A 6,076-nucleotide genomic window follows, 5' to 3' on the forward strand; every position below is an offset into this window, starting at 1 on the left:
CAGTTCCAGGAGTGGGGTTAGCAATACATGGGGCATCCTAGCATCATTAAGGTACAGGGGAGAGTTCAGAAGAACAACCAACCTGCACTGAAGAAAGCTCTATTTTAGGCTGAAGGGGGGAATAATACCCCCCACCCCGGGTTTCCCATGGCACCTTGTGCTTCCCCGATCATGGCAATTGCTTGTTTTATTGTCTGTCTCCCCATTTATCTAGAAGAGCGTATATCTGTCTTTCCATTGCCATATCCCAAGGCCTAGCATGTGCTCATTAATCTTTGATGAATGAACTATTTAACTAATGAAATGCAGCATCTGTCCATCCTCACTCTTATATGTGTGAATTGAAACAACCAATCAGAGAAGGTGTTGCTTTAGAGGACTAAGGAGGAGGAGAAGAGGTGGGAGGCCTAATAGGGCTACACTGATAGTCTTAAGGTCCCAATCCCAAGGGGGAATCCTTTATGCAGCACAAAGGAGGTGGCCATGGGAGAAACAGCAGAAAGCAAACAGGGCCAAAGAAGCAGTTTATAAAAAAACCACAAAAAGGAGGCTCATGTCTCTTGACTATGGCCCCAAAGTCCTCCTGGCAATAAAAATACTGGCCTGGTACTCAATTAATGTTCACAAACATGTCACAATATGACACTTTTTAATAAAAACCTTACTGATGTATAACTGCAGGCAGAAAAGTACATAAATCATAAATGTAGAGCTGGATGCATCTTCACAAAGTAAACACACCTCTGTAACCAGGACCCACGTCAAGAGGCAGAGCATGAACAAAAGCCCAGAAGCTCTCCCACCCAGCTGCAGTAATTTCCTGTGCCCCGGGGTAACACCATAAATAAACTGCGCTGGCTTCAAATCCTGTGTCAATGGAGCCCTAACAGTATGTACTCCTTTGTGTCTTCCCTCTCTTATTCAGTGTTAGGTTACAAGATAATGATTTAATTCAAAACACTGCCATGTGCTCAGCATCATACCAGACATTGTCAAGAATACAAGGAAAATTAAGGAAAAATTATCTGATCTTAAGGAGAAGACTCCACCACACATATATTGTTTGGTAGAAATTCAGGCTGGGAGTGGTGGCTCACACCTGTAACCCTAGCACTTTGAGAGGCCGAGGTGGGTGGATCACCTGAGGTCAGGAGTTCGAGACCAGCCTGGCCAACATGGTGAAACCCCATCTCTACTAAAAATACAAAAGATTAGCCAGGCGTGGTGGTGGGCGCCTATAATCGCAGCAACTTGGAAGGCTGAAGCAAGAGAATTGCTGAACCCAGGAGGCAGAGGTTGCAGTGAGCCGAGATTGCACCATTGCACTCCATTCTGGACAACAGAGCAAGACTCTGTCTCAAAAAGAAAAAAAGAAAAGAAAAGAAAAGAAAAGAAAAGAAAAGAAAAGAAAGAAAGAAAGAAAGAAAGAAAGAAAGAAAGAAAGAAAGAAAGAAAGAAAGAAAGAGGAAAGAAAGAAAGAAAGTCAACACTTATTTATATTATTTTGTAAAACCTTAGAACTAATCTACTAGGGTTCCACTGAAAGCCACTTCAGTGATCCTGACTCTGCTGGAAAGAGGATGGAATTGTAGAGTTTGGTCACATGTGACAGTGGGTGACTGGGGACATGGATAGAAGGGACCTGGGGACCAGACGCAGTGGCTTACACCTGTAACCCCAGCACTTTGGGAGGCCGAGGTGGGCAGATTACATGAGCTCAGGAATTCGAGACCAGCCTAACCAACATGGCAAAGCCTCGCCTCTACTAAAAATCCAAAAAATTTTCCAGGCATTGTGGCGCACACCTATAATCTCAGCTGCTCAGGAGGCTGAGGCAGGAGAATCGCTTGAGCCCAGGAGGTAAAGGTTGCAGTGAGCTGAGATCATGCCACTGTACTCCAGCCTGGGCGACGGAGTGAGACTCCATCTCAAAAAAAAAAAAAAAGGTGTGGGAACTCCTGCTGAGGGCCAAGCAATTTCAATAAAGCCTTTGGCCACGTGTTAGCTTCAAAGGGACAGCACTGGGGTCACCCAGGGGACCTCTCTGGCATTTGAAAAGATTCACTTAAGTGCACAGCAAGGTAGGCATCATGTTGGGAGAAAACTAGGCCACAAAAAGGAAGGCTTCCCGAAAACAGGACGCGTGTGACTGCCAAGTGGTAGGGGTACAGGACTGAGCCATGGGGCAAGGGGAAAAGAGTAGTTCTCCTTGCTTGCTCCCAAGTTCTTTAGGTTGGGTGAAAGGGGGACTTCCTATGAAAGGACCCAGAAGTGGGCTGAGTGGCAGCCTGTGTGGACAAGGGTGATGAGGAAATTCAGAGGCAGGAACCCATGGGTCTGGCCACTGCTCACTAATAGATTCAGAAGTAATGGTGAAGGAGAAACCAATATTCTCGCTTTGCCCCCTGGCTCTGTCTCCTTGCTCAAGCTGCCAGGTCACTGCCTAATGATCAAGCCTCTAGAGCTAGGCTGATGACAGAGAGGTCCCAGGTGACCTGCCAGGCCAGGAGTGGGTGGCATAGTAAAACTGAATTCCTTGCATGCCCGGAAGGGTAGCACATGAGTGAGAGTGAGGCACTGTCTAAGAAGGCAAGATAAAGGATACAGAGTGTGTATTTCAGAAAAGCAAAGAACTGTGACTTGAAACCAGCTGGAAGCATGAGAGGATATGCATGGCCGAGGGCTGCCTAGGGACACTTCCTCTGAATTGCTGGAAAAAGCAGAAAATAAAAGACACAGGGCTGCAAAGGACTGCCTAATAAAACCAAATTGTGAAGTAGCTATATGTTTGCTTCTTTATTAATTCATTAAATAACAGAGTCTAGCAGGAGATTTAATAAGTACCATAATTTAGAATGAGAGATGAGCGTAAATCTAATGTGAACCATCTGCAACAGCTGTAATGTACAACCAAGGTATCTGTGATTTCCCTTGGGGACAAAGTCACAGGTATGGATGATACACTATGGTTTTCGCTGCTATTTCTACTTACAGAAAATACTATTTCAGTTAGAGGTAAGTGAAAATAATGATGTCATTTTTTTTCCTATCCAAGACCATGAACCTTTTAATGCTATCTACAGACTGAGGTTTGTGGACCCAGAATAAGAACCCCTGGGGGCCAAGCACAGTGCTTCATGCCTGTAACCCTAATAGTTTGAGAGGCTGAGGCAGGCAAATTGCTTGAACCCAGGAGTTTGAGACCAGCCTAGGCAACATGGTGAGACCTTGTCTCTACAAAACATACAAAAAAATTAGCCAGGCATGGTGGCACGTGCCTGTATTCTCAGCTACATGGGAGGCTGAGGTGGGAGGATCACCTAAGCCCAGAAAGTTGAGACTTCAGTGAGCCTTGATCACACCACTGCACTCCAGCCTGGGTGATGGAGTCAGACCCCATGTAAAAAATAAACAAAACCCCTGGGAAAACTCCAAATTTCTTTTCAAAATCACTACAAACTTTCAACTTCATCCAGCCATTCAGGGTCAGAAATCAGATTTCTAGGAATGGCCTCCAAATCCAAAGAATTTTTCCAGCAGCCACAACTTACAAGTTACAGAGACACTGGCTATTAGACCTTGGACACCTCTGTTGGGATTATAGTAATCTAGACCCCTATTTTCCAGCCCCCATATCTTCTTTCCTCAAGGAACATCCTCAGAGAGCTTCCCTGGCTCTTGCCCTCCTCGTCAACAGGTGCCAAGTACATCACCCTCCTGTAATCTGCCACCCCTAACGCTACCTTCTTTACTTGCTTTGAAATGTCAATTGGTTGTCTTTTCTCAATTTACTGCATCTGGGCCAGTGGCTGAATGAATCTGAGAAGAATGGCAACCAAGTCATTGTGAGATCTCAGGTTCAACACATTCACACCCATAAATTCAGCCCCAAGTTGCCCACATCTTTGTCACTGAGGGAACCAGATAAGGGAATGTGGATGGGCAGGTATCATGTATCAACAAATATTTACTGTGCCCCTACTAGCTCACACTTGGTTACAAAGACATGGTGAGTGCATCCATATTTGAAGATGAGAATCCCCACTGGATGGTCTGTGAGATGACTTTATTCATTCACAATTTCTTATTGGACACCTACTAGTTTCCAGGCACTGAGTGGGTGCTGGGAATAAATATTACATCAATAAGTGAATATGAAAGATTGCATCCTAGTGTAAAGAATGCCATAGAAGGATTTGGAAACAACAGTATAGGAGAGGATAACAGGAAGGGGGTGTTTTGTTTCATGTATCAGTGGGCAAAATCCTCCCTAAGACTTTAAATGGAAAAAGACCTGAAGAATGAGAAGGAGTCGTTTATATGAAAGGCCAGAGAAAAATGAAGGGGCAGAAAAGGACTTGGTGTTTTAAAAGAATAATCATAAATCCAGGGAGGCCAAGACTGCTGATGAAGAAAGAAACTGGCCTGAGCTTGGCTGGAGAGGCAGGCACCTTCCATGTCAAAGCAGGTGAGTGGGTGGAGAGGAGTGGCTAATAGCGTGGCCTCCAGAATCAGACAAGCTCAGCTAGAGTCTGGCTCTAAAACTTCTCTTGTTGTGCAGTTCTAGGCAAGTCAGTTACCTTCTCTAAGCCTCAGTTTCCTCATCTTTAAGTTAGGATAATTCTATGGCTCCCTCACTGGGTCAAGAAACGCACTAATTAGTGTAAAGCACTCTGAACAGTGCGCCTGGCACAGAGTGTATGCTATGTCATGGTTTGCTATGACCTCTTCCAAGCTCAGTGAGAACTTGTGGAGGATTTGAAGCAGGGGAGAGACACAGCCTGGTTTGTCTTTAACAGATGATCAGCTGTTCTGTGGGCTACTGGTCATCAATAAGACAAAGCACTGGAAGAGACCCTAGAGGTCATTTACACCAACTACTTTCCTAGTGGTTCTCTCTGGGAAGGGGAGGGGACGGTGCCTGGAGAGACGTCACTGAAAGGCAGAAGAGTGGCAGTTCCTCAAGTGTGTTGGGCAGGAAAGAAGGTTGAGAGGCGGCCGGCCACGACTTCTGGAGAAGGGCTCCCAACCCCTGGCCAGTGGAAAGCCCACTATTCCCATTTCCAGATCGCCCCAAGTCCCACATTCTGCTGTGCAGCCGGCTCCTATTTAGCCACTGTCAATGTCACTATTCTTGGATTATAAGTGCCTCAAGGACAGCAGCCATTTCCTTTCCACTCTCACTGTACAGTGACTGACACAGGCCCCACACAACTGGGTCCTCTGAGCTTTTGAATTATTGATTGGAAAAAGGAAGATGGAGTCACAGCATTTTAATGCCACACCCGGAACCTAGAGGGATCTAGAGGGTCTTTAGGAGGTCCTTCAAGTCATGCCCCTGCCCCAGGCCCATCCTTCAAATCACTCTAGCAAGACTCTTTGCCTCCTGGTTCTCCAGAGAACATTCTGCACTCTGCACTTTGGAAATGCATCCTGGAGGTCACAGCCTATGCAGGGAAATCCTTCCAAACCGCTTCCCCAGACCCCTTCTGTTGCTCTTTACAATGGGAGCACCGGCTATTTCCTGCACGAAGGAGCTCTGGCCATGAGCAAATGCATGGGATAAAAGCCCTCCTGTCTCCAGGGACATCTGCAGAGACATCTGCAGAGACATTTTGGGGGAGGCCATAGCAACCCCCTCTGACTGACCGGAGCTCAGAGCTGCTAGGGGGTGGGGAAGAGTCCTTCAGGCTCCTCGGGGATTCAGTTCTCCAGACCACTCTAGCTCCTCAGCTCCTGCGGGACCGCAGCCACCTCCCGTCTGGCTTTCCAGGCATTACCTCTTCTCAGCTCTGGCAGGGCTTGCCCTACCCTGGCTCCACAACCACCATCCCCCTCCCTCTCACAGACCCCAGTCTTCGTCCCCATTCTGCAAGTTCCTCATTCTCCGGTTCCATTCAGGGTCTTCCCTAACCCTGGCGATTCCCCTCCCAGCCTCCCTCTCTTCTTACCCTTCCCAGCCCTAATTCTTATCCAGGTCTCTTTTCCTGTCCCCTCCCTTTAGCTCTCGCTGCTGGCCCCCATTCTTCTCTCAGTCCCCACAAGCCCCCCTACCCCCCCTCCGCTTCCTAATTCT

This window comes from Mandrillus leucophaeus, unplaced genomic scaffold, assembly GCF_000951045.1.
Source record: "Mandrillus leucophaeus isolate KB7577 unplaced genomic scaffold, Mleu.le_1.0 Scaffold66, whole genome shotgun sequence".
NCBI classification, from domain to species: domain Eukaryota; kingdom Metazoa; phylum Chordata; class Mammalia; order Primates; family Cercopithecidae; genus Mandrillus; species Mandrillus leucophaeus.